We start from the raw sequence: 13909 nt of genomic DNA, 5'->3' as shown, positions 1-13909 counted from the left end.
AAGTAATAATAAAAGATTTAATTAAAACTTAGATTTTTAACAGTATTCGTACCAGCACTGTATTAGTATATACGCGTTTCGCGTATATTTATACGCGTTCCGCGTATATTTTTGAAGCTACGCGTTTCGTGTATATATCTACACGGTACGCGTATGTTATATTCGATGTGACAAAACAGTAACTATTAAACTGATGTATATTGATTATATTTTTATTTCATCTGTATAATAATACGTAAATAAATAATAATAATAATTATTTGCAATATATAAATGGGAGTGTTCACTTAAATGTTTCACTTCTAGATCCATGGATTGTTTTAAAATTAAGCTCTATTAAAATGTTTTAGTATAAAACTTTATATTTTTCTTTCGAATATATAAAGTTTCAACTAGCTAAATTAAATCTAATTTTCATTTGACCTTATTTAGGTAGTTTACTATTCCCAAGTATTTAAATTGAGACCTAACTCAGTTTTGACTTTCGCCAAAACCCAAATCGTAACGGTTTCTCTTTTTACAATTTCACTATTATATAACTAATGATATCACCCAAACCACCGAACTTTATTTCTAAATTAGTGTTAATAACTTATTCATAAATTCGTCTAAATCACTATTAATGTTGAAGCTTAATTTATATAATTAAAAATAACTTTCGTTATTTGAATCTAATAAATTAAGTGACAAATGTTAAATATCTAAATACATAATAATGGTTCTTCTAGCTAGGCACAATGTAAAAAATACTTAAGTTACATTTTAATTTTTACAAATGATAACAATCCATTTTACTAGGGGCTCTACATCTAAGCGAACACTATGGAAATTTAGCTACTCATTATACTAGGGTAAACATAAAAATATAAATATACAAACATAATAATAACGATAAAAATTGATAACGATAATTTTAATAGAATATACTCACGAAAATCTTCACTTTCATTAACTTCAAACGGTAGAAAATTACAATAACAACACCCTTGCACTCGCACAATAATACCCTTAATCACGTACAATACACCCTTAAAATTGAAACTATCCTAATTCTTGACCTTAACCTTTGAGAATTAATATGGAACTGTACCAAATTATACGGAGTACTAAAAATACAAAGATACTAGTAAAATAAATTTGTTATGTTGATATCTCTCCTCTGCTCTCTATCTCTTCAAATTGTGTCTCTGTCCTTCACAATATACTCCGTATTATAGTAGAATAGTAGTAGGTGTGATGATCATTTTTATTCTTTATTGCAGACAGTGGCTGAAAAGTAGTATTAATCAAACATAAACTAACCGTCCCATTTGCAATTAGATCTGAATCTGGACTCAACAATACGCGTTTCGCGTAGCCATCCACACGTTTCGCGTAAGAGCAAAACACTACGCGTTTCGCGTAGTATGCCACACGATACGCGTAAGAGCAAGTTTGAATCTGCATTTATAACATAACTTACGCGTTTCGCGTGAATACTTACACGATCCGCGTAAGTTGAAATAGAAAATTTCTTATTTTTATTTTTTCGTTTATTCTTTGTTGATCCCGTGTTGACGTATATTGACTTGGAACTTTCATTTGAACTCTTTTTTTTCGATCATCTTCAACTTGTATTCGAGTAACGTTATCTCGATATATATTTGGTTTAAATCCATCGTTTATCGTCGTTTCTTCAAACTTTAAGCTCGTGTTTACTTTTATCGTTTTTCTCATGAATTATGCATTTGAATGTCTTCGTAAACGGTAAAAGCTGATGAAATATAAATGATATTGCGTCAAAATATATGTATGTTTAAAGCAATATCACTACACTAGCATGGTCTAGGACCGACAATGTACTAAGGGTCTAGTCAGATGTTTCACTACGAAAGAGTCCTCAGTCGGAATCCAAAGCTCGATAGACTTACTACAACCGGTGTGCCTCGGTCGATCTTACGTTGTATCCGATAGACTTTTCTTACCAAGGGGTGACACAGATAGTGTACTCTGAATCGGGGTTCGCGACTTCCCAATAACAGAGCCTATAACTACGTTCTATTAGTTGGAAAAGCGATTGAGTTTAAAGCATAATCGGAAAGCATTTCGACAGCATACACAAACCATAATATTATTTCGGCATTATAACTGCTTACATCATAGCATACACTAAAGATAACTACTCACTAATCATGGCAATAATATCATAAAACATTATATAAGATAAAGGATAGAAGTACCAGTAGATTAAACGAGTTCCGAATACAAAAGTGACAACTTCAAGACTCCAGACCGCTCCTAATACAATCTTCGGCGTTCTTCTCCGGGTACTAGGTTTCCCGCACGGAGTCGAAGGCTTTGAGAGTATGACTAATATTGTACAAGAGAGAGAAAGAAGTGAATTGAAGTGTGTGTTGGAATGAATGACAAAGACCCTTTAAATAGACTTGGAATTTGCCAGAATACGCCTGGCATCCCGCATGGCAGGCCGTATGGTGGGGCGTATTTGGCAGGCCGTATTGCTGGCAGGCCGTATTGTTGGCAGACCGCATGGTGGACCGTGTGTTGGGGCGTATTTGGAAGGCCGTATCCATACAGGCAGGCCGTATGGCAGCCCGTATGGCAGGCCGGATTTGATGCTGGTCAGCCTTGATTCCCTGGATCGTAACTTGATTTCTTGTCTTTCACCGTTTTTGCTCTAGAATCTTTGTTTTAGCTCTGATTCTCTTGATTCTTTTTGCACCGCCTTTGTAATTACTTGTTCTTCAATTCTAACCGACGAAGTGGGTATTTTGCCGACAAAGTTCGAATCTTTCTTGTTTTTGGGCCTTAATACTGGGGTGAAAATGTGACTTTTTAGCCGATATCAGCCGGTCATCCAGGTATCAATAGGACGTTGGCATTAGTGGAAGGTACTTACTATTGGCCAAGGATGGAAGACGACGTATAGACGTACGTTCGGACATGCCTAATATGCCAGCAAGACAAGATAGAGTAACGCCAACCAGGAGGGCTATTACAGCCGCTACCTACACCGAATGGACCATTGGAGAGTGTTTCCATGGACTTCATCTCTTGCTTACCAAAGTCGGAAGGGTGTGGGAGTATTATAGTTGTGGTGGACCAGTTCTCTAAGTATGGAACCTTCATAGCCGCATCATCCGAAGTTACCGCAGATGAGACTGCCAAACTATTCTTCAAGCATGTGATGAAGTATTGGGGAATACCACATGTGATAGTAAGCGATCGAGATCCAAGGTTCACGGGGCGCTTTTGGACGGAGTTGTTCAAGATCATGGGAACAAACTTGAACTTCTTTACGAGTTTCCATCCCCAAACAGATGGACAAACAGAAAGGGTGAATGCGTTGTTGGAGCTCTATCTTCGACACTATGTAAGTGCGAATCAACATGATTGGGCTAAACTCTTGGATATTGCCCAGTTCTCCTACAACATGCAAAGGAGTGGGTCCACAGGGAAAAGTCCTTTCGAATTGGTGACAGGACGTCAACCATTAACTCCAAATGCCTTACCCGCTTCATATGATGGAAATAGTACAGCAGCTTATAAGACAATGAAGGAATGACACGAACAAGCGGACTTGGCACGAGCATCACTAGATAAAGCGGCCAAAGAAAATGAAGAAGTGGGCGGATGAGAAAAGACGACACGTCGAGTTCAACGTTGGGGATAAAGTAATGGTAAAGCTTCTACCGCAGCAGTTCAAAACATTTAGGAAGGTGCACAAGGGACTAATCTGGAGATACGAAGGCCCCTTCCCGGTGATTGGACGTGTTGGAAAGGTGTCATATCGAGTTGAACTACCGCTCAAGTTAAAGATCCATCCAGTCTTCCACGTAAGTTTTCTGAAACCTTATCATGGAGACAAGGAAGACCCAGAACGAGGAGTTTCTAAACGAGCACCAATGGTAGTTGCGACTTCATTCGATCGTGAAGTGGAAGATATCTTGTTGCATCGGACGGTACGGAGGCGAGGTGTGTCGAGCTATAGAGAATACCTAGTTAAGTGGCGTAACTTGCCCGATAGTGAAGCAAGCTGGGAAGCCGAAGACTTATTGTGGCAGTTCACAAACAAAATCAAGTGTAACAGACTGAAACCTGGGCTAGTTGTAAGTGGACTATTTTGCCCTTAGGGTTTTATTATGTGCTTTATATGCTTTTATTTTTAATTATGTGAATAGTGTTATTTTATTATTTGGTTAAGACCAGTTTGTGACAAGGGTCACAAAACAGGTTTGTTTATTTAATTTGGACTCCTTTAGAGCCGCCTAACGAGGTACGAAAGATTTTAGATAACTGATAAATATCCGTGTGTTGTGGGGTATGGGTTTTAACCCAAATAAGTGAGTAATACTTGCATCATTTTCACATTTCTAGACTTTTCCCCAAAATCACTCCCGTACCTACTTTCTTCACCTCTTGAACCCTAATTCTCCAAATCTCGATTTGAAGTTTGATTTGTGTTAGAAATCGATTCTTTGTGTTTTACTGATTCAAACAAGGTAAGAATCGTCCATTTTCATTACCTAAATTTGTGTCAAATTGAGTTTGAAGTTAGGTTTTTGTTAAAGTAGATTTTGATGTCATATTTGTGCAATTTGTTGTTGTTTTGATATAATGTTTGTGGGTTTATGTCCCAAAAGGTTTTATAAACAAGATGTGATAAGTTTTGAGGTTTAAAACGAGTATATGGTCGAGATTTGGTGATTTTTTGCTCAAACCCGTCACTTTTTCAATTTCAGCAGCTCAAGAACACACTCGGTAGTGTGTCTTTTGGAAGTGGGTCGTGTGTGTACACACTCGACCGAGTGTCTTTTGATTTGGGCCGTGTGTCTACACACTCGGTAGTGTGTCTTTTGAAAAGACATTCGGTCGAGTGTCTCTACCATTCGGCCGTGTGTCTACACACTCGATCGAGTGTCTATGACACACACTACCGAGTTGGGTAGTGTGTCTTTTCAGCATTTTGAGAAATTTGTTTTGGTCATAACTTTCAAACCGTAACTCCGTTTTTGATGAATCAAATATCGTTGGAATCGTATTGAAGAGTACTTTTCAATGATGAACTTTTAAGAAGTTGGATCAAACTGTTTTTGGGGCAGGAAAATAGGTTTTGACGTGTGTGTCCCGTTTTCCACGTACTTGTTTGACAATAGTGAATGGAGTTACGTTGTGAACTTGTGAAATTATGTTATGACCAAGTTTATAGTACGATTTGACTATACTATTGATTGAGATATGTATATTGACTTCGTTTGTGTTGTTCTCGGGTGATAAGAACAAGGAAGAAGCTCAGAAGTAAGATAACTGAGCTGTAGCTGGTAATCGGTAAGTGGGTCTATCTCCGGATAGAGTTTAAGTAGCATATCATGATACTGTGATCGACTCTTTTACCATGCATAGTGTAGGGATTGTCATGTTAGAATAATATAGTATGTCTGATGTTGTGTGTGAATTATGTGTACATTGTGTAAATGGCACCAGCCGGGCCTAGAGAGACTGGGGACTCGAGACCGTGCCTAGGAGAGGTTAAAGTGTAACATCCCGCATTTTTCCGTTAAATTATTTTAACGCCCGTCTTTTTCTTTTTAAATAATACCCTTCATATCTAGATTCGTATCCTTTGTTAAGTAACATTTTAAATATTCTCGTTATCGGATTTTTAATATCTCCCGTACTTCCGTGTAATTTAAAATAATTTGTTTGGTCAATTCACGCACCCGCAACCGAACGCGAGGGACTAGTTTTGCCATTGGAGCAAAGATGTGACTAGCTTGACTAGTCAACACCCACCTCCCCATTTTCCTTTTCATTTTCATTTCCATTTTCTTTCTATACTTTCCAATTTTCTCTCAAACACCACTACAAAGAATCATCATCTAAATTCGGATTTGGAAGCTTCAACCAAAACAAAATACATATTTGGAATCCTCTTTTCATCCTCTTCAATTTGATACCAACTTCATCTCATTTGGGTAACTTTCTAAAATCACTAATTTTATGTGTTCTTGAGATTTTTGAGTTATAAAGTTGTTAATTAGTGTCTATGGCTCATTGTGATGTCGTGTATGTAATTTGTATGCTCGATTCGTTGTTTTTGGTGTAACTAGTTCAATATGAAAATTACTTGCTAAATCCTTGATTTTGGATGATCAAATGTTGTTAGATTGTTAAAGTGCATGTTTTAAAAGTGTTACTAGTATCATTAGCTTCGTTTTGATGTATAGGTTGATTAAGGAAACTCCAAGAACATGATTAGTGATTTTGTGAACTTGGATTAGGGTTTGATAAGCTTTAGATGAACTTTTGATGCTCCAAATGCTATGAAATATTGTAGATAAGAATTTTGTTGCAATGTGTGTATGATTACCTTCGAAACGGCATATCATACATGTAAATTGGTTGCCCGAATCATAAAATGCGTTTTAGAACTTGAAACTTTGATTATGAACGTTTAATGCGGTTTTTGGTTGTTGTTAGTGATGAATTGCTTGATGAAATGTGCTTAGTTGTTTTCCTTGTCAAATTACCTTTCTAATGATATAGGTTATGCGTTTTAAGTGTTTTCGGTGCATGAAATGTGTTATATTGTATTTTGGTTCGTGACTTGGACCATTTTTCTGCAAACTGCATGATTCCCAGGTATTGCACGCCGCGCATTTACCCGCGCGCCGCGCAGAATCAGAGATCCCAGATGTTTGCCTTCTTGGTTGAGTTCTGACCAGAAATTGCACTTGGGTGCGCGCCGCGCAACCCAGTGCGCGCCGCGCAAAAGCCCCAGGCCACTCTCTTTTGTTTTTAAATGTCACAAAAATGTTTCCGCTTAACTAAAACTCCGTTTAACATGAAACTTGACTATTAGGCTCTTATATGACTTCTCGTTTTGGGAAAATTGTCGGATACCCGACCCGACCCCGTTGACTTTGACTTTGACCAAGTTTGACTTTTAGTCAAACTTAACCAAACGATTATACAATCGTTCTAACATACTTAACTACTTGTATCGTGCAAGAAACTTCACAAATTGATTCACATGCTATATTAATCGAGTCGTAACGAGCCATAGGACTAATTGAACATCTTTGACCGTTTGTGTTTACCGTTATTGATACAACCTATATGTTTAGGTCAAGACTAGCTTTGTCTTTGCACGCGTCTACTTGTTGAAGTACTTTATTAACTCTTGCGCTCAAGGTGAGATCATAGTCCCACCTTTTCAACAACTTTTATACTTTTAAATCGTGGGCTGAGAAAACATATACTTTGTTACATCTTGTACTACTTACTTTTATGTTTTGAACACAAGTGTGAAAACAAACATTCCACGTGCGAGTTAGAACAAAAAATGCCTCAATTCGATTATCATTAGTTACACTTGCAGGGTGTAAGCGAGAACTTATATTGTGTGGCCATACGGGTTTAACAAACCCTCATTCGGACGGTTCGCTACCGTTATGCGGATGAAATATATTTTTGTGTTTTAGTGTGGGTTCTAGCACTGTGTGATGGGGTAACGTTGGTTAAGTTTTGATAATTGAGTGCTCGCGTATAACAACACTTTTGGAATGCAAATGATTTGGATAATCTACGTTATGGAAATACAAAATCTTGTGGTTCAAAAACAACGTTTAATACTTACTAAACCTATGATTTCACCAATGTTTTCGTTGACAGATTCTTCTATGTTTTCTCAGGTTTTGAATGCTTAGTGATACATGCTTCCGCACTCTTTTGATACTTGCTTGGATGTCGAGTATACATGCATTTTGGAGCATCTTTTGAACTTATTTAAATTGTGTCGCATAGTTTTCATTTGTACTTATAACGTTGTAACTTAACTTGTGGTCAATTATCTTTGTAAACTTTGAAACAATCTTTACACTTGAATGGATGCGACATATTTCGGGTCAAACGTCTGTTTTAAAGACTTATGACCAGGTAATGGGACCTACGTAGTCGACGCCGTCACTTGACGATTTGTCGGGGTCGCTACAAGTGGTATCAGAGCCTTGGTTGTAGGGATTTAGAGTTCATTTGTGTCCACCCCGAGTCATAGGGTACATAGGTGAATCTAGACTACAACCGGCATATAGACTGAAGTAGGAATTACTTGACTATTTGTGCATTTATACTCGAACTCTTCAATCATATCTAACTCGTATTCGATCTTGATCTTACGTTGATAAATTTTGTTGACGCGCCACCTTGACTTTATGAGGTAATGTTAAATGCACATGAGAATCAGGGTAATATAATTTCCGGGATTATATTACGGTGATTCATATGGACATTCCGACATTATGACATAAAGAATTTAAGGCGAGTCAAGGAAAATTTTCTCTACATCATCATTCCCTATCATGATTAGTATTATTGAGAATACTAATCAACGATATTCTTGTGTCTTGAAGGAACAATGCCTCCCCGTCGCGGACCACGTAATGAAACTTCCGAACAAGCTTTTCAACGCATGATAGCCACCGCCATAGGTGCGGCTATGGCTAGTATCTCCTCCGACATTAATAACAACCACAACCACAACAACCATGGAGCCGGTAATTCAAACGAGGGTTGCTCCTACAAAACTTTCATGGGGTGCAAACCTCACACCTTCGATGGGACCGGAGGACCGGTTGTGCTCACCCGATGGTTTGAGCAAACAGAAGCCGTTTTTAGCATAAGCGGTTGTCGGGACCAAGACAAAGTCAAATATTCCACCCACACTTTTGCCGGTATCGCCCTCACATGGTGGAATACGTATGTGCTGTCGGTGGGTATCGATGAAGCCCACACACTCTCATGGGCCGACTTAAAGAAAAAGATGATCACCGAATACTTCCCGCGCGAAGAGACCCGTAAGCTCGAACACGAACTAAGAACTTTAAAAGCGGTCGGGAATGACCTAAAGGCATATAATCAACGATTTTCTGAGCTATCCTTGATGTGCCCAAACCTCGTGACCCCCGAACCTCTAAGGGTTGAACTTTACATGGATGGTCTTCCCAAGAGCATCAAACAAGGAGTAATGTCATCCAAACCCAGTAATCACCAAGAGGCCCTGAATATGGCCCGTCAATTGATCGAAACGGTAGACGAGATTGAAGTGCCGGCACCTAAAGCCGAGGATGAGTCGGGTGACAACAAAAGAAAATGGGAAGCCCCCCAATCGAGTAACTACAACAACAACTTTTCCAAGGAACCTCTCACCCCCATCGGCAAGAAAAGTTATGCCGGGACACGACCTTTTTGCAACAAATGCCACAAGCATCATTTTGGTGAATGTGGCAAGCTAATTTGCCATCGGTGCCAAGGTAGTGGTCATATTGCCAAGTATTGTGGAAGTACCGCCCCCGTCACTCAAAAGGGGCCCGACGCACCAAAGCCGAGTATTTGCTACAAATGTGGCCAATCGGGTCATTTTAGGAATGAATGCCCAAAGAATAAAGCAAAAACCAACGCGCGCCGTTGAACTTACAACATCGACACCTAGGATGCCCGAGACGATGATGGACTAGTCACGGGTACGTTTCTTCACAACAAACCGTATATTTCATACTTATTCGATTCGAGTACCGTTAGACGTTTTATAACCCAGGATTTGACTCGTGCTCTTTATATTCCACCTCTTTCCCCCAGATACTACTTAGACGATTTAAGTGACCGACGGAATATATTGTGTGCCTATAAATTTTATCGGAGGATATGCGTTAAGAAATTGGACTCGACACCTATAGAACTAAGGAACTCAAAACCTATTCATTAAGGAGAAATTGTTGCCCTACATTTATGTATAGATTATTGTGAACTAAGTAACTTTCGGTTGGAAACCAATACTCTCTTCCTCGTATCCATTACCTCATGATTATTTGCGTGGATCCCGTGTATTCCAAATCGACCTCCGTTCTGGTTATCATCAATTGGGGGTTAAGGGAGACGATGTCTCCTAAGCCATTTTCCGAGCTCGCAACGTTAGTTGTAAATCCCTCTTAGTACCGTTTGATTTATTTAGGACTCCGTCCGTATTCATGAACCTCCTAAACCACGTATGCAACTTATCTAGACAAATCTGTTATAATATTTATAGATGACATCTTAACTTATTCAAGTAAAGAAGGCAAACGAACAACATCATCATCTTACGCTCGAACTTTGAGAAAAGAGCAACTCTATACCAAATTCTCCGAGTGAGAATTTCTGTTAAACGAAGTCAAATTTTCTAGACCATGATGTTAATGGTCAAGGCATTACAATCAATCTCGAAATCAAGCCACACGTAATCATGAAACTCTCTCAACTCAGACTTGTATTCGTAAAATCTTAGATCTCGCCTGTTATCACCGAAGATTCATTTCTGACTTTTCTCTTGTTACCCGACTTTTAAACTCGTTAACTCACTAAGGGAAAACTTTAAACCTCTCCGTGTTCGAACCTTGAGCGTGATTCTTCACACCAACATTTCTAGTTAAAATCGTATAGCAACAGATGGAACTCAAACATGGAAATATTTCTACATGAACGCCGAAAGGCATACTCTCTCGACTCAAAATTAACGTAACTAAAATTCGTTATTTTGCACGAAGAATTCGAATACTAAACTGTAGATCCGATCAACTTTCTCGTCATCACGTACCACACACATACCTCTGTTATTTCACCGTTACCGTCTGATATTACTGGAATTTAAGATAACACACAATCCAACGATACTTCACTCTTCTTTGACTTAACGCCCTTGCGTTGCTGATAATCGTCCAACCATTATTCAACCCCGAACTATACAATTACGTGTACTATCTCGTTTCTCTTTCAGACTTCATTTTTTTTTTGACAACTAGAGGCACGTTATGGCAACCTCGAGATGTAAGCTCATCCTATTCTAAGTCCTCGTTTCACTCCTATCTTTATCGCTCGCACTTCCGTTTAAGGGAACTCCTTGTAACATTTCTCCATGGATAGAGAAATTCCTCATATTACCTTAGTATTCGCCACGAGGGTGAATAGTCCTAACGAACATTTTTTTTTTTCGAACCCTAACTGACTTGTTCAAACATATCTTAAGAGATCCTATTCTAACACGGTGTACCATTGCCAATTACCTCGGATCAAAATACTCGTATCGCTTCTAGTTTTGCAAGAAACCTTGGAAACCCACTTAGACATGTGTACCGCGTATCTTCCACAACCCGACGAACCGAACAAACGAACGATTTACGTCTTGGAAAGACATGTCACAAACTCGTATTGTCACCTTTAGTAGATCACTCTTACAACAGTAGTTACCACTCGTGTGTTCACGCGCACTTTCCGAAACCCTATATGACCGCTAATGTCATACCCCTGTTCATTTAACCAAAGTATCAACCACCGAAATCTGAACTCCATCAAGAAACAACAATTGAAATCATTCAAATCCGAGGAGGGCTCGAGACGATCCGTAGTCGCCAAAAGAGTTATACCAAACTTAGATGAAAACCTCACAAATCCCAGTGTGTAACCACGTAATATTGAGAAACCGCACCTTGGAAAGGTGTAATCCATTTTGGGAAATCGAGAAAGGCTATAGCCGCAATATTGAACCTTTTGAAACCTTGGGGCGTATTGGAACCGCTTCCTACCGTTTAGAACTTCCGACTCAATTAAGTTTCCGTTTACCTTACATTTCGTGTAACAAACATAGAAACGTGTCCTGCGGAACAGGAACGTGCAATTCTTCTAAATGCACCAACTATTGAAGACAAACTTCTCTTCATAGGAAAACCAGTTGAAACCGGGGATCGTAAAAATCCAAATTCATGAGAACACTCAAGGACGTACCTTCACTTATTCATAGCATTGACATCTCCGGTCTCGACTGAGAGGTATCGATTATTATTTCCAACTAAATTTCGGGACGAAATTTCTTTTGAGGTGTGGATAATGTAACATCCCGCATTTTTCCGTTAAATTATTTTAACGCCCGTCTTTTTCTTTTTAAATAATACCCTTCATATCTAGATTCGTATCCTTTGTTAAGTAACATTTTAAATATTCTCGTTATCGGATTTTTAATATCTCCCGTACTTCCGTGTAATTTAAAATAATTCGTTTGGTCAATTCACGCACCCGCAACCGAACGCGAGGGACTAGTTTCGCCATTGGAGCAAAGATGTGACTAGATTGACTAGTCAACACCCACCTCCCCATTTTCCTTTTCATTTTCATTTCCATTTTCTTTCTATACTTTCCAATTTTCTCTCAAACACCACTACAAAGAATCATCATCTAAATTCGGATTTGGAAGCTTCAACCAAAACAAAATACATATTTGGAATCCTCTCTTCATCCTCTTCAATTTGATACCAACTTCATCTCATTTGGTTAACTTTCTAAAATCACTAATTTTATGTGTTCTTGAGATTTTTGAGTTATAAAGTTGTTAATTAGTGTCTATGGCTCATTGTGATGTCGTGTATGTAATTTGTATGCTCGATTCGTTGTTTTTGGTGTAACTAGTTCAATATGAAAATTACTTGCTAAATCCTTGATTTTGGATGATCAAATGTTGTTAGATTGTTAAAGTGCATGTTTTAAAAGTGTTACTAGTATCATTAGCTTCGTTTTGATGTATAGGTTGATTAAGGAAACTCCAAGAACATGATTAGTGATTTTGTGAACTTGGATTAGGGTTTGATAAGCTTTAGATGAACTTTTGATGCACCAAATGCTATGAAATATTGTAGATAAGAATTTTGTTGCAATGTGTGTATGATTACCTTCGAAACGGCATATCATACATGTAAATTGGTTGCCCGAATCATAAAATGCGTTTTAGAACTTGAAACTTTGATTATGAACGTTTAATGCGGTTTTTGGTTGTTGTTAGTGATGAATTGCTTGATGAAATGTGCTTAGTTGTTTTCCTTGTCAAATTACCTTTCTAATGATATAGGTTATGCGTTTTAAGTGTTTTCGGTGCATGAAATGTGTTATATTGTATTTTGGTTCGTGACTTGGACCATTTTTCTGCAAACTGCATGATTCCCAGGTATTGCGCGCCGCGCATTTACCCGCGCGCCGCGCAGAATCAGAGATCCCAGATGTTTGCCTTCTTGGTTGAGTTCTGACCAGAAATTGCACTTGGGTGCGCGCCGCGCAACCCAGTGCGCGCCGCGCAAAAGCCCCAGGCCACTCTCTTTTGTTTTTAAATGTCACAAAAATGTTTCCGCTTAACTAAAACTCCGTTTAACATGAAACTTGACTATTAGGCTCTTATATGACTTCTCGTTTTGGGAAAATTGTCGGATACCCGACCCGACCCCGTTGACTTTGACTTTGACCAAGTTTGACTTTTAGTCAAACTTAACCAAACGATTATACAATCGTTCTAACATACTTAACTACTTGTATCGTGCAAGAAACTTGACAAATTGATTCACATGCTATATTAATCGAGTCGTAACGAGCCATAGGACTAATTGAACATCTTTGACCGTTTGTGTTTGCCGTTATTGATACAACCTATATGTTTAGGTCAAGACTAGCTTTGTCTTTGCACGCGTCTACTTGTTGAAGTACTTTATTAACTCTTGCGCTCAAGGTGAGATCATAGTCCCACCTTTTCAACAACTTTTATACTTTTAAATCGTGGGCTGAGAAAACATATACTTTGTTACATCTTGTACTACTTACTTTTATGTTTTGAACACAAGTGTGAAAACAAACATTCCACGTGCGAGTTAGAACAAAAAATGCCTCAATTCGATTATCATTAGTTACACTTGCAGGGTGTAAGCGAGAACTTATATTGTGTGGCCATACGGGTTTAACAAACCCTCATTCGGACGGTTCGCTACCGTTATGCGGATGAAATATATTTTTGTGTTTTAGTGTGGGTTCTAGCACTGTGTGATGGGGTAACGTTGGTTAAGTT

Source organism: Rutidosis leptorrhynchoides, chromosome 6, assembly GCF_046630445.1.
Source record: "Rutidosis leptorrhynchoides isolate AG116_Rl617_1_P2 chromosome 6, CSIRO_AGI_Rlap_v1, whole genome shotgun sequence".
Classification (NCBI taxonomy): Eukaryota; Viridiplantae; Streptophyta; class Magnoliopsida; order Asterales; family Asteraceae; genus Rutidosis; species Rutidosis leptorrhynchoides.
Note: the sequence above shows the minus strand (reverse complement) of the source record.